The sequence below is a fragment of the Candoia aspera genome, chromosome 12 (genome assembly GCF_035149785.1).
Source record: "Candoia aspera isolate rCanAsp1 chromosome 12, rCanAsp1.hap2, whole genome shotgun sequence".
NCBI lineage: Eukaryota > Metazoa > Chordata > Lepidosauria > Squamata > Boidae > Candoia > Candoia aspera.
The window spans coordinates 10,355,532-10,379,266 of record NC_086164.1 but is presented as its reverse complement, the minus strand read 5'-3'; positions in this window follow the sequence as shown (position 1 = coordinate 10,379,266).

Below are 23,735 nucleotides of genomic sequence, written 5' to 3'. Positions count from 1 at the left end.
AAATAAGTGCAAGAATCTCCCAGTCTATCATTGAGACTGTTTCCAAAATTCTCTTCTCCTTTGCAAGAAATTTCAGAAGCAAACTCTCTTTCATCAAATTTGAATGAAAACTGGTAGGAAAAGAAATGTGGGGTCATTTATTTCTGAGGACAAAAAAAAGTAGTAGGCAGTCCAATTTTTCACTGAGAAGAAACGGGTATATAAAGGCAAATGTGTATTATGTTTTCCTCCTCTTCTTTTTCCTCTCCACCTCTTGCCCCACCCTCCTTTATTCCCACTCCATGTATTATCAGTCTGCACAGCTCACCACTGTAGGATATTATGCAGGGGAAAATTGTTAGGGTCTAGCATGGAATTACAATAACAAGTTGTTACCAGCTGCAGGGATAAAACATCTAATTCTTGCATTTTAGTGAGTCTGTATGTGCGTGTGTAGGGAAGAATGATTTGTTACGGAGCAGTTTTTATTTCTGCATTTGGCATTTTCTACAGCTAAATTATGTATTATGTAGAAATGAGTTGTGTGTGTGCATTTGCATTTGCACACTTGTGGACAAGAGAAGCACCACGTGATTAGTACTATGCCTTTACAGGGAGGATAAAGGCTCTTTTATCCATGCAAGCAGCCTACTTGACGATTGTCAGCCGACTGAATATCACAATATTATTGCTGGACAGGGAGGACCACAGAGCACTGAAGATGTTGGTCTAAGATTGCAAGTCCATAAGTTGCTCCACTTAGATGTGGTCAATTACAAAGGGGCAAAGCACATGAGTTGACCCTGGCCAGTTTAATTTTGTACTTGACTGTAATATTTGGCTAGCCCATGTAGGAGACAGAGCACTGGTCTTGATAGAATTTTTGTATCCCCAATCATGGATACAAAAGTATCCAATCATGGATACTTTTATGCATTTCCCTATGTGCTGTTCAGAAAAGATGAGAAGGGAAGAACTCACATACAAATTGCCACTTTTAAAATGAGAGCCATAAAAATGTGAAGCACAGTAAACTGTCAGTTCTATGATGATTCATTTTTATAATGGGGCTTTTCTTCCTTGGCATAGTCAGAAGGGTGAGTTCAACAAGTTTATTGGATTCCATAGCATACACCATTATGTGGCCAGTCAGGGTTACTGAAAATAAGACCTATTAAGAAGACTTGAAGAAAGTAGAGCAATTCAAGTACCTCGGCTCCCTCATATGCAGTGATGGCGATAGCTTTCCAGATGCCCGTGCCCGTGTCAACACCACCTGGATGAAGTGGCGCCAGGTGACTGGAGTCCTGTGTGATTGTTGGATGCCCCTACGCCTCAAGTCAAAGGTCTACAGAACGGTAGTGTGCCCAGTCGCCCTCTATGGATCGGAGTGCTGGCCAGCGACAGCAAAGCACGAGCAGGCCCTGCACGTGATGGAAATGCGAATGCTCCGATGGTGCCTCAGACTAACACAATTCGACCACGCCATGAACGATGACATCTGACGATGACTGGGAGTCATGCCAATTGTGGCAAAACTGTAGGAAGGAAGGCTTAGATGGTATGGACACGTCATACGTGGCAAAGAAGACTCGGTGGTGAGAACAGCCATGTGCCTGGACCCTGGTGGCTGGCGGCCCCGTGGTAGACCCAAGAAATGGTGGATGGACCACATTAAGGAGGACATGGAATGTGTGAACGTCACCCCTGAAGATGCCTTGGACCGAGCCAAATGGAGACGGATATGCTGACAAGCGGACCCTGCCATAGTGCGGGAAAAACACTAAGAAGAAAAGGGTGAATCATAAATCAGCATGTTTTTTATGGTTTATTTTCACCCATTCTTTGGAGAAACCTCCAAGTGGATGTGGTATTGTGGTTAGAGGAAGGCCTAAGATCATGAAGGCCCAGATTCAGCTTTCCACTCAGGCATTTTTTTTTTTTGGCTGACCTTTTGTTAATTTCTGTGAGCACAACATATATCAGAGAGTTGTTTTGAAGATAAAATCAAGTGAAAATGATATATGCTATCTATGGTCTCTGGCCTTAAGTTGATAAGGATATTATTATGCCTTCTTAATCGTCCAGAAGAAAGGTGGAATATTGAGTAGTAAAGAAAATACACCAGAAGAGAGTATTCCCCTTTCATTGTTGCTCTAACTCAGTTCCATTCAAACATGTCCACTGTCCATTTGGTATTTTTAGAACAACTCCGTAAACTGAAAGACAGTTGGAACACAATTGTGGCTTCAAAATTAGCACCATTTCTGAGCATTACATGTAAATTGAGAACACACAGTCTTGTTAAAATGCTACTTTTAGGTTATGAATAGTTTCCTCACAAACAGTTGGGCCATCTGCTTGGAGAGGGGTCTACGCATTCATGAGACAGACTCTTAAAAATGTATTTCATAACCTCCCTTCAACAACTGTAGTTATAAAACACTAGTGCTGTTTCATAATGAAGGGAGGTCACACGTCAGTGGAATGAAAACTTACATTAAGTACCGTGGTGGAAAATAAACAATAGTTTGCATTTAGATAGAAGTTCCATTAAGCAAGTTGGGGAGATTATGCCATCTCTTGAATCATGGTTAACTGCTTTTGTTTTTGTTTTCATGCTAATGTTGCCTTCAGTAAGAGAAGACATAATTCATACTTAAGAATCCTCTTATTTTGTATCATTTGTCCATTCCCTAAGACCAGCTTTTGATGGTCTGCTTTGCATCCTTGTCATGATTAGGGACATGGCAGATTGGTAGGTGGGGGCAAATCTATCAGGCTTACCTTGTTACCCTTTCTTATTTTTTGATGATAACTTTCTTTCAATCCAGTGCACATGAATCTGCAAATTCAGCAGTGAAATATTTGCATTGAAATGCAGACATATTTTCATATGAGCTTTGTTTAATGATTATTCCCAAATAGAGTATATTTTGGTACTCACTTTTCCCCCATGCATTTTTGTATGCATTTTTGGAGTTGTGTTTTTATCTTTGGGCATACTGAATGCTTTGGCCCATTTACTGCTTAGTTTTTATATGTAAGATTTATTCTGTGAGCAGAATTCCACTGAAACAGAATGTCTACCCAAGTTGACTAAAGGATGGGTGGGAACCTGTAGCTCTTCTGATGTTGTTCAACTTCAATTCCTATGAACTCCAACCATCACAGTCAATGGTAAAGAATAGTAGGTGGCACACTTCAGCAACATCTGGTTCCAACTATCAGTCTGAAAGTTAGCCCAGGTTTGTAGTCCAAATTAATCCAAGGTTTCTAGTCAACAAGACTGTTTGGGACCAGATGCTTCAGAACTCTGACACATGGAACTCATCATCATACCAGTCAAACAAACCAGTCAGGCAAACTTGTCAGGCAGGCACTATGGTGACATCACTGGTGAGTACTTAAGATCAAGCATATTGTAAGGAAATGCCGTCAAGGATATTTGAAACGCAAGGATGATTTTTGCTGTGGGGGAGTTAAAAGCACCTGCCGATCAATGCTTATGGGGAGATCATTACCCATTCCTGAAGGCATCTAACTACCATTTTGACTCAGCAGCAGTAAACCATCCAACCCAACTATCAGTGAGCATGCCAAGATCAGCAGATAGTTCTTTATATGGGATGCTCTCAAAGAACAAAAAGAGTAAGATGCAGAGTCATGGTCCTCTTGCTCTTAGTAAATTCCCACTATATACTTTCTGAGGATCTGTCTCATTTTTGAGTTTGCCGACATAGTGACTGCAATCAGAAGAAGGTAATGTCCTACTAAAGTAGATAAGATCAGCTTAATATAAAACAGTGTTACAGGACAGCATTATTGATTTTGCTAGAACAGAAGACCTGAGCCTCTGATTTGATGCATTGCTACATAGGCACTTCGAGGAATGTGCTTGTAGAAAAGTTATCACTTTATTGGTAATCAGTGGTGTTGGCTGGCATGGTCCTTTGTGCAGGAAGTATGGCATGGCTGCAATATTTACTCCTCCTCTCTACCACTGCCATTGGCCACTCAACTTTCACAAGGAGGTATCTCACTTGATTAGACTTTGCTTAAGGTAGGGTTGCTGTATCTGGGCTCCAAAAATCTGGATGACCACCATTTGACAACAAAGGTTTAGAGTTTTCTGTATCTCTTTGCTCTCCTCTAGTGGTGTTTCTGGATTTTGTAACCTTAACTCAAGGCTTCACAATATTGAATGGAGTCTGTTGAAAGCACTGGCCATCAGGTGAGACCAAGTTTGTACTGGTGATCATTGAACTTTGCTGGATCCAACCAAATCCTACCTTCTGCAGACTGATATCTGCACTGTTCCTAATCAGCAGCTGGCTATGCTATTTGGGAGATGGGTTCTTGTTTTTCAAACATTAGGAGGACACTGTTTTGGAGAAGGCTGATCCCATCTCCAGCAGCTAACCAGATGGTGTGAGAAGGTCACAGAAAAAAATTGTGAAAGCAGCATCACTTCCATTTGTCTACTCCCTTCCAACCAGTATTTATTTTTTATTTATTTATCAAATTTTGTCACCTCCCATCTCCCCCAAAAGAGGGACTCTGGGTGGTTTACAATAAAGCTAAAAAGATTAAAATACAATAAAAACCAGATATATTACATACTGTATAAATATAAATATAAAGTATAAAATAGTATCCAAGATGGCAATTAAAAGTTCTGATTCAGATTTATAAATAAATGGGGACCACTTTAAGGCACTAGCCACCCCCAGGATTGACTTCCCCACTTCCCACACCAAGCAGGATGGCAGAGCCAGGTCTTCAACTTTTTCTGGAAGGCCAGGAGAGAGGGGGCCTGCCTCACCTCTGGGGGAAGAGTGTTCCAAAGGGTGGGGGCCACAGCAGAGAAGGCCCACTTCCTGGGCCCCGCCAACTGACATTCTCTCATGGATGGGGTCTGTGCCATGCCCTCTCTGCATGACTGGGTGGGACGGGTTGATGTAATGGGGAGTAGTCTGCTTTTGAAACTGGAGTCTCTGCTTAGGCCTTATAGATAAGAATTGCTGGCAGGCTTTTTTTTTAGACTGGTTTTATCTCATTTGTTCACAATTATGGCCATCAAAATCCACTGTGGCAGTGAGTTCCAACAGTTAATTGTTGTTGTTTATTCGTTTAGTCGCTTCCGACTCTTCGTGACTTCATGGACCAGCCCACGCCAGAGCTTCCTGTCGGTCGTCAACACCCCCAGCTCCCCCAGGGACGAGTCCGTCACCTCTAGAATATCATCCATCCATCTTGCCCTTGGTCGGCCCCTCTTCCTTTTGCCTTCCACTCTCCCTAGCATCAGCATCTTCTCCAGGGTGTCCTGTCTTCTCATGATGTGGCCAAAGTATTTCAGTTTTGCCTTTAATATCATTCCCTCAAGTGAGCAGTCTGGCTTTATTTCCTGGAGGATGGACTGGTTGGATCTTCTTGCAGTCCAAGGCACTCTCAGAATTTTCCTCCAACACCACAGTTCAAAAGCATCGATCTTCCTTCGCTCAGCCTTCCTTATGGTCCAGCTCTCACAGCCATATGTTACTACAGGGAACACCATTGCTTTAACTATGCGGGCCTTTGTTGTCAGTGTGATGTCTCTGCTCTTAACTATTGTATCGAGATTTGTCATTGCTCTTCTTCCAAGGATTAAGCGTCTTCTGATTTCCTGACTGCAGTCAGCATCTGCAGTAATCTTTGCACCTAGGAATACAAAGTCTTTCACTGCTTCTACATTTTCTCCCTCTATTTGCCAGTTATCAATCAAGCTGGTTGCCATAATCTTGGTTTTTTTGAGGTTTAGCTGCAAACCAGCTTTTGCACTTTCTTCTTTCACCTTCATCATAAGGCTCCTCAGTTCCTCTTCACTTTCAGCCATCAAAGTGGTATCATCTGCATATCTGAGATTGTTAATGTTTCTTCCAGAGATTTTAACTCCAGCCTTGGATTCCTCAAGGCCAGCTTGTCGCATGATGTGTTCTGCATACAAGTTGAATAGGTAGGGTGAGAGTATACAGCCCTGCCGTACTCCTTTCCCAATCTTAAACCAGTCTGTTGTTCCGTGGTCTGTTCTTACTGTTGCTACTTGGTCGTTATACAGATTCTTCAGGAGGCATACAAGATGACTTGGTATCCCCATACCACTAAGAACTTGCCACAATTTGTTATGGTCCACACAGTCAAAGGCTTTAGAATAGTCAATAAAACAGAAATAGATGTTTTTCTGAAACTCCCTGGCTTTTCCCATTATCCAGCGGATATTGGCAATTTGGTCTCTAGTTCCTCTGCCTTTTCTAAACCCAGCTTGTACGTCTGGCAATTCTCGCTCCATGAACTGCTGAAGTCTACCTTGCAGGATCTTGAGCATTACCTTACTGGCATGTGAAATGAGTGCCACTGTTCGATAGTTTGAACATTCTTTCGTGTTTCCCTTTTTTGGTATGGGGATATAAGTTGATTTTTTCCAGTCTGATGGCCATTCTTGTGTTTTCCAAATTTGCTGGCATATAGCATGCATTACCTTGACAGCATCATCTTGCAAGATTTTGAACAGTTCAGCTGGGATGCCGTCGTCTCCTGTTGCCTTGTTATTAGCAATGCTTCTTAAGGCCCACTCAACCTCACTCTTCAGGATGTCTGGCTCTAGCTCACCGACCACACTGTCAAAGCTATCCCCGATATTGTTATCCTTCCTATACAGGTTTTCTGTATATTCTTGCCACCTTTTCTTGATCTCTTCTTCTTCTGTTAGGTCCTTGCCATCTTTGTTTTTGATCATACCCATTTTTGCCTGGAATCTACCTCCAATGTTTCTAATTTTCTGGAAGAGGTCTCTTGTCCTTCCTATTCTATTGTTTTCTTCCACTTCCGCGCATTGCTTGTTTAAAAATAATTCCTTATCTCTTCTGGCTAACCTCTGGAATTTTGCATTTAATTGGGCATATCTCCCCCTATCACTGTTGCCTTTTGCTTTCCTTCTTTCTTGGGCTACTTCTAGTGTCTCAGCAGACAGCCATTTTGCCTTCTTGGTTTTCTCTTTCTTTGGGATGTATTTTGTTGCCGCCTCCTGAACAATGCTGCCAACTTCTGTCCAGAGTTCTTCCGGGACCCTATCTACTAAGTCCAGTCCCTTAAATCTATTCTTCACCTCCACTGCATATTCCTTAGGAATATTAGTGAGCTCATATCTAGCTGATCTGTGGGTCTTCCCTAATCTCTTGAGTCTGATCCTAAATTGTGCAAGAAGAAGTTCGTGATCTGAACTACAGTCAGCTCCAGGCCTTGTTTTTACCGACTGTACAGATGTCCGCCACCTTTGGCTGCAAAGGATGTAATCAATCTGATTTCGGTGTTGTCCATCTGGTGAAGTCCATGTATAAAGCCATCTCTTAGGTTGTTGGAAGAGAGTGTTTGTTATGCAAAGTGAATTGTCTTGGCAAAATTCTATCAGCCTGTGTCCTGCTTCGTTTTGTTCTCCCAGGCCATACTTACCTGTAATTCGAGGTGTCATTTGACTGCCCACCTTAGCATTCCAGTCTCCTGTGATGAAAATAACATCTCTTTTAGGTGTGTTGTCCAGTAGGTGCTGCAGATCCTCATAGAACTGCTCTACTTCAGCTTCTTCAGCATTTGTGGTTGGGGCGTATATTTGGATCACTGTGATGTTAGATGGCTTGCCCTGAATTCGAATTGAGATCATTCTGTCGTTTTTTGGGTTGTATCCAAGCACTGCTTTAGCCACTTTACTATTAATTATGAAGGCTACTCCATTTCTTCTGTGGTCCTCTTGTCCGCAGTAGTAGATCTGGTGGTCATTTGATGTGAAGTGGCCCATTCCAGTCCATTTCAGTTCACTGACGCCCAGAATGTCTATCTTTAATCTTGACATCTCACCAATAACCACATCCAATTTGCCCTGGCTCATAGATCTTACATTCCAGGTTCCGATGGTGTGTTGATTCTTAGAACATCGGATTCGCCGTTCACCACCAGCACCGTCGGCCGCTAGCCGTCCTTTCGGCTTTGAGCTAGCTGCGTCATCACGTCTGGGGCTAGTTGAGCTCATCCTCTGTTCCTCCCCAGTAGCATTTTGACCATCTTCCGACCTGGGGGTCTCATCTTCCGATGGTATACCGACATATCTCTGGTTGTACTGATCCATTTAGTTTTCGCGGCAAGAATACTGAGGTGGGTTGCCATTACCTTCCCCAGGGATCGCATTTAGTCTGACCTCTCTGTCATGACCTTCCCGTCTTGGGTGGCCCTTCACGGTTTAGCTCATGGCATCATTGAGGTGCTCAAGCTCCAGCACCACAACAAGGTAATGATCCTTTGCTGAAGAACAGTTAATTACATGTTACCAAAAGAACAACCTTCCCCTTGTCCATTTTGGAATTCCTGCCAATTTTACCAAAAATGTCTAAGCAAGGCAGCTTGTAGAATACTGCCATTTGAACAGGGCAATTGTTATTTGGCATTGCCTATCAGTGTAGGAAGAGAACTGCTGGATTGGACTAAGGGTTCAGCTGTTTCCTGTGGTAGCCAACTGAATCCTATGACATTCATCAGCAAGGCAGTAGAAGCAGCAGCTCCTTCTCACTCCTAATCATAGTTTTCTTTTTGTCATAGAAACTCAGCAGTATATCCAGTAAACAATTTCCAGCAGTGATGCATTGCTCTATGACTAAAGAAGAAATACCATTTAATTATCCTTCATACAACATCCAATACAACATCCATTTTTAAAAAGAAACTTTCGAGGACCATTTACCTCTCTGTGAAGCCAGATCTGTACTCATGGCTTCTCCATTTTAACTTCAGTTGGAATTATAGTTTGTGGCAGATGAGAGAGCTACTTCAGATGTCATTCCTGTGGTGTGACAGGTGGCCAGTGCATTGCTCAGTAAACACTTAGCTATAGCTTTAACTAACCCTCAAAAAGCTGTTTATTCTATACACACATATATTTGGACCTCTGTTTCCAAGTCTGGCCCCTTAAGCTGCATTAATAATACAAGAGATATTCTCTTTTTTTAATCTGTTTTGGGAGAATTTAATGACTTGATGGGTTGGAAGTGGACAGAGGCAAAATTGGTCATGCTCCTTCTTACTGTGGATACTAATTAACGTCAAAGGTTTATATGATTTAGCTGCCAAGTCTCTTTTCTGGGTTAAGCTCATAAATTAGAAAACGACAAAGCAAAACAGGAAGTCGTTCTTCTTCCTTAGTTTCGCTTTTCGAATCAGCCTAGTTGTGAGATCAGTGTCATCATCACAGACTTTGAGTGGTTGCCTAGTCAAAAGGGGATGCCAAGGTTTTTGTTGCACCTGCAGATGCAACCCATCCCTTTGAGACCATGGTGCAGGCAAGCAGAAAGTGGGCGCATCACAGAACAGAGCTTACTGAGCATTAATTCACCAGATGGTAGAGAAAGCCAAGCCTCATGCTGCAAAAAAGAAGGGAAACAAACAAAGGAAAACAGAATCGCAAATCAACCTGACCTGGGAAATAGAATCCGTTGGTGCTTCTATATGGGCAAGTCTCATCTATCAATTTAAGGGAGGACGATTAAAAGGACTTCGCCACAAGAAATGTGTTCTGTTAAAAGTGCCATTAAACTCAGGTAGAAACCTAAACATTTATAGTGCACTTTTGTTCTGTAAGCTAAGCAGACTTGACCATCTAAGCTGCCTTGATAGGTGAACATGCTGTGTGAGTGATCTAATAAATAAGAGTAGACTCTAATTTATTTATTTAATTTATTAGATTTCTATTACCGCCCCTCTCCCCCAATGGGGGACTGTGGGCGGTTTACAGTAAAAAGGATAGTAAAAACGTCTAAGCCTCAGTCACAGTTTAACAACATAAATAAGATAATAAATATAAAATCCAAGAGGAGATGGAGAGGAGATATCCATGAATGCAAAAGCCTTCCAAATGTGCATCTTTCTTATTGTTATAAATATAAAAAAAATTAATTTACATGAAGTTAGATTCCATTTCTCTCTACTGTATATGATAACTAAGAATTGGATTTTCTCAGGTTTGTATGAAGAAAAGCAAGACTTGCAGAAATATTATGAAGTTCCGTCACTGTGAAATTCATTGCCTTCATTTGTCAAACAGTGGGTACCTGTGGATTCCGTGGATTCAAAAGAACCCATGTTCCCTAATATCCATAAGGACCAACTTTGATAATGAACTAGTGCATATTCCGCCAGGTCATTGTTCATCACAAAACACAACTGTTGAGTGAGTGCATCTAACAACTGCTTGCTTGCTTGCTTGATTTAATTTATATTTCAAATTTCCATCACCGCCCATCTCCCCCGAGAAGGGGACTCTGGGTGGTTTACAATCTGTGTTGGTCCAATATGGTGAACAGTTGCAAGGCCTGTTCAGTTAATGTATGTTCAGTTAACCTCAAGCTACCATTTGCTGATACTGTACCTTCAGTCCAATGATTTGTTGCCCTTCCAAATATATGGTAGACTGAATTTTTCAAAGTTAGCTTTGCCCTATGCATTATGAGCCAAATGTAGCCTGCTCATTTGAAAGTGTTCAATCCTCGAAGGACTCAGGGAGCCCTAATATTCAAGATTGCTTAAAAAAGTATTAGATCATTTTATCTGTGAGGTACGATCGCAACAAAAATAAGCATTACTACTGACACCTGCTTGATGTGCACCCCATTAGAATTTTCAAATTATTGTTGGCTGGCAATCTGTTAGCGAAATCACTGAAGTCAGATATTGTGGCTTTAAAAAGAGAGAGTGGGTATTTGGTATAAAACACTGCTATTTGTGAGCATCTAGTTTATACGCCCTCTTAATAAGGATGATATAATTTGTACAATGATGGTTGGTATTTAATTGACTTTAGCTGTGATTAGGAAAACTCACTTGGAAATGCTCCAAGAGGCTATCACTGAAGAACTGTGGGTGGAAATACATTTTAAAGTGATAGTAAACATTGTGACACAGCCAGGGTACATTATATTTTCAGATGTACCTTTCAGTCTCTTTGCCTTGGATTGTACAGAGGATTCTTAGGACAGACATGTCTGTCATCAGTTGTATAGAGGGAAAAGGCAGTGTCTGCATTCAACCACATGGAGATGATGGAAAAAGATTTTTAGTTCTAAATCCATACTTTACAGAACTTTAATAACGCATTTAACAAAAGTGCCCCAAAATACATACATTAGAGAGTTTAGTTATTGGTTTGTTAAATATATGTTCTACCTTTTCTCCAGGAGCTCCAAGCAGCATACATAACACTTCTTTTTCCTCCCCCTCCCCAACAAAAACCCTATAAGGGAGGTTGGACTGATAGAGTGACTGGCCAAAGGTCACCCAGGGACTTGCATGGAGGCTGAACTTGAAGCTGGGTTTCTCCAGTTCTAATCCATCCCCTTAACCACCAAGCTACTATAGAAGTAGGAAATCTGTTCTCTGCAAAAATATGTATATTGAGAAAAATGCACACAGATTTACATACTCATTTTTTTGGCCTGCCTGCCTGCCTGCCTGCCTGCCTGCCTGCCTGCCTGCCTGCCTTCCTTCCTTCCTTCCTTCCTTCCTTCCTTCCTTCCTTCCTTCCTTCCTTCCTTCCTTCCTTCCTTCCTTCCTTCCTTTCCCATCCATCCATCCATCCATCCATCCAGGCCAGTACATAAACTGATGAGGAAATGAGTTGGCAGGAGGGTGTCAAGCCCCAGTCTTTCATAGGAGGACCAGAAACTCTGTGATATCCAAAAGGGGGAAATTGCACCATGAACAGTTAGAGAGACAGGGAAGTAGTCTCTTAGACACCTTGAAGCTGAGAATAGAAGCTTAGGGCACCGAGATTCAGCAAGAACGGCAGCTTTTCAGTGAATGAAATCTTCCAGTTCCCAAAGTGTCAGAGTACTTCCTTAATCTCTTTGGTGGCTTTTCCCTTCTACGAGACAGGAGAACCCCCTCTCTTAGTGAGCAATCATTGGCTGGAATCCAATGGTACAAAGCCCAAAGAGAAATCCAGAGCTGACAAAAGGGAACAAATTGGCAACTAGCAGCAATGCAAAGCTCTGATTAGCTGCCATTAGAGAGAATAGGAAAGGGGCTATGAAAAGGACTTAGGGAAAAGGAAAGAAAAATTAAGCTGGGAGCCAGAAAGATCAATGAAAACAATCAGCGTTTTCTGCCAAGAAATTTTTTAAAAAGACAAGAGAGCCATGCTGGAGATAAGTGGCTGAAAATCCCTCACTTTTTACTCCCTTTTTCATTTAATCTGCAGCTAAGGGGGACTGAATATCTGGTAGATTGGCAGCCCAAATGGCACAAGATAGCAAAGCTGAAATCTGGGTCTCTGCCCTAGTTGAACATCTGACCACGGCTATACATCTCCTAGGATCTGTGTGTGTGTGTGTGTGTGTGTGTGTGTGTGTGTGTGCCAATGCATGTCTGTATGTTAAAAATAGATGTCTGAGAAAATTAGACTCCTTGGAGCTTTTTTCTATTCAGAAAGAAAGAGATGCAGTCTAAGAAGGTAATGTCTACCAGAATCTATGACAACCAATCTGCCATTAAGAAATATAGATTTCTTATTAAGTGAAGTAGGGTTAGTAGGAAAGTATGATCGCATGTTGTGCTATCACTGATGTGATGTCAGTAGATACACAGTTGAATCTTTACAGCAATAATTCTTGTCCCCAGGGAAGAAATGTTCAATAAATAAGCTTTAAATTTGTAAAGTGAATTCTTGCCAGACATAGTCTGCATAAATCTAGACAGCAACTAGATGGCAGTGATGAAATATGAGCAACTCTAATTTTTTATTGCCATCTGGAGGTTTTCCAGATTTTTTCAGGCCAGATCTGGGAGCTCTACCAGCTATTGACCAGCAGTCAATTCCTATCCTAACCCCACAAACAATGTTCTGGATACAAAGGTGTGCAAGGGGGCAGATGTTGACATCTGTGATGACAGCATCACCATGACTGATGTTCTTGTTTCAGACATTGTGATTTTTTAAAAATCATCATGGTTTATGCACTTGTTCTTATTCAGTTTGATACAAGGGAATTTGGTTTCAAAGGGGAAGGGTATTCCAAAGACATTTGCTCAGGTGGTATGCATTTAGGTAAGGTGACTAAAGGGTGTCCTTTTAAATTGAGCAACTATGTCTCCAGCAATCTGACAAAACCCCTAACTTCTTACGCTTCCATTTCATCCCAGGAGAAGACCTCATGTAAGAAGATGACCCATGGAGCTTTTTCAGTAGTGGTGCTGCTAAGAGGTTGTTATGGCCTTGATAAAGGGTTGGAGAATTTCTCTTTCCCCTAAATAAATTAGCTGCCTGATTTATTTGCCAGTAGATTTGTCGAAGAATGTTGACAGGGTATTTGTGCCCAGTGCTAGTTTCCAACAGGAGGCATCACTAATACTTCATGGAGATTCTGGGACTGACCCTAAGAGTTCTTACTTATAAAGCAGATGTTCTACTCTCAACTATGGAACTCCAGATGATGCACAATCTCAGCCTTGGGTGTAGGTGAAAGGTCTTCTAATAATTCTGGCTACAAGTTTGGTAAAAGTGGCAAGGGACAGGTTTCAGAAAAGTGAAACTCTGATATGAATTGCTCAACTTAACTGCAATCAGAGGTGATCTGGATCTAATCTAATCTAACCTAAACTTTGTGACTGGGAAAATGTCTACTTGTCAGATTTGTTCCTTAGCTTGCATATTTTGTAAAAACTGCAGTTTCAGAATTATATACACAACGATGACCTCACCTTGTGGGTTTTGCATTTCTACACATTACGGGAAGAAAAGATTCGATGAAGGATTCCTGCTTTTGGTTAATGTCATACACACATTGTTATGTCTGGAACTGCCAGAAATACAGACTAATTGGGAGCATGGGCATTAAAAAAAAAAAAAAAGATTGAGACCCTGCGAAAACTTTTTAAAAAGATAAAAATCAAAAATGTAGGAAAGAGGAAGCATGATGGTGTGTGTTTCAGTGTATGAAATCTATGTGGGAGTAAACACGACACTGGCAAATGTTTCATGCTGCCTTCCTGCCAACCACCCATTAAAGATGAGCTTAGGAAAAAAAAATCCCAGCTGCCTGAATTCCTTTTCTGGTGCACAAAGGAAAGAACCCCTCTGCTGCTCAAAATGTGCATTGTGGGAAGCGTTGATGTGTTAATGAAGCATTTGGTTCAAAAGCCCTGTGTGACTGCTAGGAGGACCTGAAATAACTCCAGGTCCTAATATTTTAATTAATTCTATTACAACGAGGCAGCTCTTGCTCTTTGTGTCTAATTTTCTGGCTTTTGAGTTCCCAATTTGCTTCTAATGAATGCATGTTCCACCACTCATCTATTTTCCCCTAATCCAAGGATACAATCACAACTGTGATCTGTCTCATTTTTCAAAGATTTATCCCAACTCCTCCCTTACGCTACAGGAAGCTTATTTGCCTCTTCCTCCTCCTTTCAAATGTAAAAGTGACCACTTGACTTCTGCTGATCCAAGATCCTGTTTATACATCCTGATTTGCTTTGCAGGATACTTTTGTGGTATCAACACTGAACATGAGCATGCCCACAAGATCTGCTGCAAGATCTTCAGCTTGCTCTTCATTACTTGTCCAGAAATAGTGCCTGGTTTCATTAATATTTATTGACCCAGTAACATCAGGAATCCATAGTCAGCTGCACATCACACACTTCTCTTACATTACATTGAGTGTGTGTCTGTGAAGGACAACTGTTTTGGGGCCCAAGGCTTCCACTTAGCTTTTGAATGACTTCCTGAGGGCATCAAGCCAAAGGGTGGGCAGAGCTTGGGCAAGATATAAATTTAAAATGAAAATTTAGTATATTTAAAGACATTATTAGAAGTTTAAAAGTAAATGCCTTGAGTGAAGAATAAAAGTAATGTCATCTTTGAATGACACTTATTTCCTGTAGCTTCATGTATATCCCATTGTCTTCTTCTAGAAGGTTTTTTTTTCAGCCTCTCATTCTATCTTCCATCCCTTGTATTTCTTGGTGATCTCCCATCCAGGTACTAACCAAATCTGACCCAGCTTAGCTTCTTGAGATCAAGGGTGCTGCCTTGGGCATGGTGGTATATGGTGGTGGTATTACCAGTAATAATCTTTACTTTGTTGCTTGCTATTCAGAGTCCATGAGGATTGGAGAGGGTTATGCATTTTGTTTGTTAACACCAGCAAAACCAATTTCAGTGCAGTTAATATTATCTCTCATATTTTAAATGCCTGGTAGCAACTTTTAGGGAAGCTCCATGGGATTTCCCTTTTTTTAGGGCTACAAGATACATAGAAGAATTTCTCAACCAGAACCTTAACTGGAACAGCCGGTCCCTAGTCTTTCATTTTCTCTGTTGCAAGAGAAACATTTTTTTTCTGGTTGCTTGGAGCTGTGGTTCAGCAAAACCAGAAGACCATTCCTGTCTTAGGGAAAGGGAACTCACCCAACCTGCATTTGTGTCTGGAAGAGAGCCCAGGGGATTTTTCAATCTAAGAAAGGTCTTTTTTTCTGGGTTCAATCAAAAATAAGGAAGCTACATTAGAGTGTAGTAAGGTGACCAGTTGCTCTTCTGGTGGGAAGAGACTATTTGGAAGAAAATACCTACAATGAGACTGGGGGTGGGGGGACATTTCTTTAGCATCATTTAGTTCCAGGATTACGCTTTGGTTGTTGAGCCATATCTAGACCTAAGAGCTAATGAAAATGTGACAAAGAAATAAAGTCACCCTCATTACTGTATATCTTCATGCTGGACCATCTCTTGCCTTCTCCTGCCTATGTTTGCTCTTTAGGCAAAACTTATTCTTTTGGCAAGCTGAGCATCAGAGCTATCAAGACCATGTACTGTATCTTCACTGAGTCGTAGGCCAATGATTAGGAACAAAATAGCTGTTTAGGGTAGTTAAGCCTTAAATATTGCTGATTCTTTGGAATGATAGGATAATTGGCTACAGTATATAAATATATAGGTCTATTATTGTTCTTTTAGAGCAAAATTACCTTACTTTGGACACATTAGGCAAACGCCTAGCTCTCTGGAGAAAGGTCTAAAGCTGGGAAAGGTGGAAGGAAAGAGAAGAAGAGAACAGCAGCAAGGTAGAGGGACTCAGTTACAGACAGAGGTGATGAGTGCACTTTTGGAAGACCCGAAAGATCAAGTTAGGGACGGAGTGGCAACACGCACTTTATTATTATGGTCACAGACCAGAATTACAAATAAAAAAATAAAAAAATATATTGAGATGCATTAAAATACATTAAAAATGCATTCAGTAAAATGAACAAAACATGATAATATATTTACAAATTGATAGAATTGTCAGTGGGAAGTCGAGGTCTGCCTAATTTGCAGACAGTATAGCAAAATTTAGCTATGTTCAGGGAAACTAAATCATTCTGATCAGATAACAACTGAACATACAAGAGATCAGAATTTCCTGGATATTTTATCAAATGAGGACTTACCAAATGAGTTCAGGAATCCTTATAGAGAATACAGTATAGCAGGGCATGTACTATAGTTTCAATAGCCCCTTGTCCACAGGGGCACAATCTCAACTCATATGGGACTTTTTTGTAGCGGCCCTCCAAAACTGCTGTAGGAAGAACGTTACAGCCTGCCAGAGTTAATGCCCTCCGAAATTTGGAGAAAGTTGTATGATTTAAGTATCTCGCTGGCTTATAAGAAAAGGCTTGATTGCCCAAAAAAACACTCTTAGGCCAAGCTGACTGGTCCTGCTGAATTTCCAGGTCTTTGATATGCTGCTTGGATTTGCTAAGTGCATGCTCATAGCCCATCATTAGGGATGCCTCACTAGAGATGCCGAGATGTTGTGGTTTTTGTGAGATAGTCCTGAATCATACTGATCTATAATTATCCTTAAAAAGGAAAGAACCCAAACCCATAGGGAAAAACAGTAGCTTCAGCCAATGTGCTATAATACAAGTCCATGCACCTGTTTCAACTTTAGGCAGCCCTGCTTCCCTCCTTAATGCTACATTTGGAGTACAGGGGGGTACCTGAAATATGGCCCTTAAGGATTTGGACTGAACCCTTTCCAGAGGTATGAAAGAAGGAGAGGGTCCTAGCTGAGCACCAGGGAGTGTCAGGGACAAAATCTATCTATGTGGTCAGTAAGAGTAGACAATGACTTGATGGCACAGAATCAATTCAGAGCAAAACATTTCAATGCTAAATTGCTTCATTTCCCTCTCTTATTTGAAAAACCTCCTTTTGAAATTTTTCTTTTTATTATTTTGCTTCCAATCTTTTCTCCTTGGCCATCATCCTTCATGTTATACATGTTATCCACATGACATCCCTGTGGAATAGGCTAAATGCAGGGATAGTGTCTGCCCCACTCGCCACACTATTCTATAGACAGAAGATCAACTCAATTGTCTCTGTGCTGGAAGTGCTTGTTGAATTTCTGCTTATAACACTGACATACAACTACAGGCAAAAAGGTTGTTCCTGGGCCTTGAAATTTTTAAATCTAATATCTCAAGAAGCTGCATAAGAAAAGTCCTTGATGGCTATAAACATTAAAAAAAAATTACCAGGGTAGTTTGATGAGACTGTGTCCTGTAGTACATTAACAGTGTCAAAAGCTTTGTGTACAAAGGTCTATAAAAATTCAAAGGCTGATGATGTTAATGATGATGAAAAGTCCTGCATTTTTCTCCCCTGAGGCATGTTTGCAGTTATAGGTTTTAAATGAATACAAAGCTCCACCATCTGAAATAACAACTTTTAACCTCTCCCTCCATTTTCTTAAAGAATGATAATCTTACTGGAGTAAATAAAAGTTTTAGTACTATTCTGCTTACAAAAAAAAATATATGCCAACATTATACTGAATTATTGTACTCAAAGGGGGTTGAAGAAAAATGAAAATGACACTCATGCTCCATAATTATGGAGAGATGGATCAATGCAGAAAGACAGTAAAGTTGGGACAGTGAGGGATGGTGAGTTGGAGCTAGAATTTCTTTGCCTTGAGAGACCAGGTTGCTACCAAATTTCACACATGACTTGGGTCTGACTTCTGTGAAACTGGGGAGGAGTTAACAGAGTTTGAGGAAGCTGTGGAAAGTAGAAGACAAGTTGTCATAGAATGGGAAAACTAATGTGGAGCTTAGGGTACCATCAGTGACCTCATCATTTGGACAGATCAAGTAGTGCATTGCATGGAACGTCAATGTTTCTACTCTACCCTAATCCTGAAGAGGATTCTGGTAGGTGAAGCTGTTTCATAGGCATTTGTGTAGCTGCAGATTTTCAGTGGCCTGTTTTGTGATGTTGTATGGATTGTGGACTTTCCAGCTCTGGTGGTCTTTCTGCATTCATTGTTAGTTCACACACCTTAGACTTTGTGACTGTATATATGTATACTATACATACTGTGTATTGTATGGATATGTATACAATATGTATTTTATATTTATATGTATACAATACACACTGTGGTCAACATTATTTGGAAATGGGTATGGGGTCAGGTTTATAAACCTGGAAGGAAGTAGATGAGAAAGACACTTTCATTTTGAGACCTTTGCCTGCTATGAAAAATGAAGAATGGAGTGAAGAATGGAGAGCTACATTCGGTCCCCATTTTTAAGTGTATTTGACAGATTTGCACTTCTCTGACTAATACTAAACTGTTTTTTTCAAAAACACTTCTCCATATGTTTCAGTCAATACCAGAACACAGATTATAGACAAATTGTTCCTCCTCACAATACAATACATTGTAGCCAGGAGTCAGTGAATTTTAATCATGGCCAAGGAACAAAATAGAGCCTTGGCTTTTCACACTGTGAATAAACCTCTTTTCTCTTTTTTCCTTAATGATATGTGGAGGATGACAATAATGTGGTCTACTACTATCTAAATCACTTAGTCTACTTTATCTGACTTCGCACCACCTTTGCACTTCAGATCTCTTGGCTGAAATATCCAGCCTAGTATTTGGATTATCTTACTTATGAGGTCACCTTAGCTGATTTAGAAGGTGATGCTGATATAAAGCTGATCCATGATGTCATTTAATTTGCTGTTTCATCTCTTTTGACATTTTTGGTAAGTGTGACTATTTAACCCATTTCTATAAAGACCATGCTATTGCAAGAACCAAGTTCTTTGGAGCTACCATAAAGATAGATGGAATTGTCATTTGCAAGAACTATCAAGAATAATTCTGTCCAACCTGAAACCTTTGAGATGTGTTGGATTACAGGTTCCATAATTCCGTAATCCAATAATTCTCAGAGTGCCAGGCTGTAGGAAGGCTGGTCAAGATCAACAAAACAAAACACAAATGTTTAACTTCTCCGCACAGTTACAGATATGGTTGTAATATTTTCCTGAGTTAATTAGTTTATTCTATAAGGTAGTTACTATCTGCTACTGTCATGAGTAAGGATGGCGAGCAGGGGGCTCCCATCCAGACTGTCAAGCGCATGCGTAGCACTGATGAATTGTTCAGCCATTCAAAGAGACACAGATCGGGACCGCCTTAACCTTTGGGGTTTATATGTCTGGGTTTTCCCACGCTTCTTCAGTTTGTTAGGATTCCTGTTAAGTACTAGCAATAAATATTAGAGACCAGTTCCTTGTCTCAGCGTGTTTCCTGGCTGTTAGGACAGCTATCCTGAATTGTCTGTGTCTCTTGTCTATACAGACTGAACAATGATTTCTCCATTTTTCTTAAATTTGGACAATACTGATTATACTGAAGTGAGCAGTAAAGAGCTGTCATCTTGGTAACTTTGAATGATTTTGCCCAATTAAAATTTTTCAAAAATGATGTGATTGCAATTGAAATCCTCTTTTTAATGTCTTACTTTAATTGCTAATTATTGCTGCTTGATAATAATGTTTTAACCATAGATTTAAATTAGGTCTAGCCTCCTTAAAGCCTTTAAGTGTTTATTTTCTCATTTAATTCCATTATTTTCCCCTTCTATATTTTATTGTTAGATTAATAGTGTCTCAGAAACTTTATTTTGTCATAATAATCAATCGCTTGAGCCTTAAATTTCTGCTTCTGTAACTTGTTATCTTTCTTTTAAGTTCATCTTCATGTGCCGTTCTGTGCTTTGACATTTCTGTAAAGTTGTCCAATGCATTGATATTGCACTCCTGTGCACACTTTCCTGGGAGTAAGTACTGCTGAACTCAGTGAAATTTACAGTACTTCTGTAAAGACATGCAGAAGATTAGATTGCAGCATTGGAGCAACACTGATAATGCAGTTCCTCCAAACCTACCTTATCATTCTTTACTGATTTGTTTAATTATGAAAATTCCTTATGTTACCTCTGAAACTAGTATGGTTGCAGTTTTCTGGACCTTTCAGTTGATTTGAAATAGTGCAGCTGTTGTATGTGAATGTTTGACATGAAGAGCCACATTCACAATATGCCCTTCGGTAAAGCATCACACAGAAATAATCTTGATACAACTATAGATTAAATTATATTCAGGTTGCTTATTGGTAGGATTTTTCCTCTGGTGCTTTCAGTAAAATGGGAGCAGAACATGTCCTGATTTACTGTTTGGAAAAAAATACATTGAGGATTATGTGTCAACGTAAAAACTGTCCTTCAAGTTGTGCTCTGAATGACCACACACACACACACACAACCACGCTTTGCTAACATAGATGTAGCCCAAATCAGCTTCCCATTTTCTCATACATTCACCATATATTATGTTTCCCATCCATCCATCTCATTCTTTCTATCCCCTTTCGATCTTTGCGTTTAAATTTCCTCTTTCCCCTTCTTTGGATGGGTTGGGGAAGCTTCTATTGGCAGTTCTTGAACAACTGAAGGATGAGGGATGCTTGAGAAAAGGCAAGATGTAAATTTAAGGAAGAGATAGAATGATTGAATTAATACAATAAATAAGCTGTAAGAGAAGTGAAGCTGAGGAGGTCACCCATGGACCAGCTGGAGAGGACCTATGGGCTGCATTCAACTCCCCCACCCCCAAACTGGCCAAAGATTGCCAATCTCTGAGCTCAGGGTACACAATACTTTGATAAACTATGCATGCTTTGTGTACTATTTATTTATTTGATTTATATACTGTCTAGTAACTCAAAATAGCCAAATTAACAGAACCATGACATTTGCCTGATGCATTGACTCCAATGTGGAATTCAATATCTTAAAGGAAAGATGAGAAGGGGACTGCAACGACTGCCTATCCAAATCAACAATCAGACTCACATAGAATTTTATGGAAATCTAATTTAATGATGAATAGTATGCAGAATCACAGGCAAAGCTGGGAATACCAAAAGTGCAGGATTTCTCCCAATTAAACCATAAGCAAACCCAGACCGCTCCCCCCAGTGTCAGTACAATTCCATTCCATTGCAGGTGTTCAAAATGGTTGCTGGCAATCTTCAGGTAATGACCTTGGCCAGGCAAGTTAGTCCAAACATGAATTCCTTTGCACTTGCATCATCCAGCTTCCTGCCTGGTACAAACTAACAGCAACAACTCCCTCCTGTCCAGTAACACATGTCAGCACCATCATGGCATGGGAACTTGTTACGATGTTTCAGGAACATTGGAACAGGGACACTTCATTGTATCAAATCTACTTCAGATAGTTCTTGGCTGAGATGGGATGGGATGATTCTGTGGCTATTATTCCTTTGGATTTATATCCCATTTCCCCCTGTGTTATCCCAGCAATAACAGCCCTGTGAAGGAAGATGGGCTAGAAGAGAGTAAAGGTTTCGAAGTCACCCACCCAAAGTGCCAACTTGAACTAGGATCTGTCCCATCACAATCCAACACCTTAATCACCACGTTGGCTCCCATAGTTCTGTCTTAATTTTTGTTCTAACGCGTTCAGGCTTCCAGTACTTTACAAAGTTGATCTTCTCCCAATTGTAGCTGAAAGCAGCAGCATATTCCATTCTTTGTTTTATTGTCCATCTTGAAACAGGTTAGGAGCTAGGTGTATTGTCATGCAGTTATTTCATCCACCATGTCCCCCTGTGATTTGCAGAGCTGTTCCTTCATTAATAGATGAAGAATATAATTAAAAACCAAATAGTTGACAATAATGTCAGCTTGAGGAATTGCATTGGAACTGCAAAGATAACAGTGTCCTCAGTGCTGCAAGCCAGAGCTACATGGACTGTGTTAATAAAGGCTCTTCTCGCAATAAATCATTATTTTAAAGTGGGGAAATGAAGCACATTGCAAATGATAGCACTGTCATGGAGACCAGCAAACAAACAAACAAACAAACAACCCAGACCTTTTTTTCCCCATTTTCCATTTAGTTTACTGCTTGTGTAAACTCTTCCTGGCTAACCAAGATAGGAACTAAAGACCGTGGAGTTTTGATGTAATCCTTCAGGGCTGTTCTTCTGTTCTTAATGTTGACCTGTTTGATCCATTTCTCTACAGGCTTCTTTGCCAAAATAATAATAATGAATAAAATAAATCTTTATTATTGTTCTCTATTTTTTTAAAATGTAATTGCTTTCATTTTCCAGACTTCCATGACATTGCTTTCCTACTATTTTTGAATGCAATGTCTTTTTTCCAGAGTAAAACATGGATTAGTATTTTTTTCACTCACCTGTCAGCAGGACTCTGATGCTTTTAATAACAGTATAATCCATAAAACTTTGCATGTGCGGATGTAGCCAAAGGCCACCTATGATTTATGCTGTATAAATCACAATTAAGTTGAAACCTTTTTTGGGTGTGTATGTTTAAGGTGGCTTACAAGGAGGACAACCATGGCTGATTTTAAAACCCAGGTAGACTCATCAATAGGTATAACATCCTTCTGATAACTGGATCCCAAACTGCTTAGACTTAATGAAGTGATCAATCATGCCATCTTCCCAACTAATTTTTTTTAATTGAAGGACTTTAATAAGAGTGTTTCATAGAGACAGAGCAGGGAGCCAAGGGAACCAAGACAGCTGTGGCAAATCCAGGTGCCCATTGATACCATATTGCCTCTTCGATTAGCCTACATTTCTGAAAGTCTTTCCCTAGTGGCTTCATCTAGACATTAAGCAGGGTGGCTGTGGAGGGAGAATGCTAAAATACAATATGGTATCTTTATTTTGGTTTTTGCCCAGCCTAAAGTAAAACCATGGGGACTATGGAATTAGTAACCATTGCATAAAAAGAGCCAGTTTGGTCTAGTGGTTAAGGTAACAGGCTAGAAACCAGGAGACTGTGAGTTCAAGTCCCACCTTAGGAATGAAAGCCAGCTGGGTGACCCTGGGCCAGTCCCTCTCTCTCAGCCCAAGAGCCAATCAGGCATGGTAGGAGAGTTCTAGTCCTGCCTTCGGCATGAAAGCCAGCTGGGTGACCCTGGGCCAGTCCCTCTCTCTCAGCCCAAGAGCCAATCAGGCATGGTAGGAGAGTTCTAGTCCCGCCTTGGGCATGAAAGCTGGCTGGGTGACCCTGGGCTGCTGCTGTTGTTGTGGGGAAAATAGGAAGAGGAAGGCATATTAGGTATGTTCTCTGCTTTGAGTTATTTATAAAAATAATAAAGGCAGGGTAGTAAACAAATAAATAAATAACTGTCCATGTGTAAAAACTCTAGGGACAGTGACTAGAGGTTTAAAAGATGGAAAGGTAAAAGCTGTGAGCTTGCAATAAAATCAAAATCTGTAAAATGTGATAGGGTGAGCTAAAATTAAAAATGCAATTAAAATTCT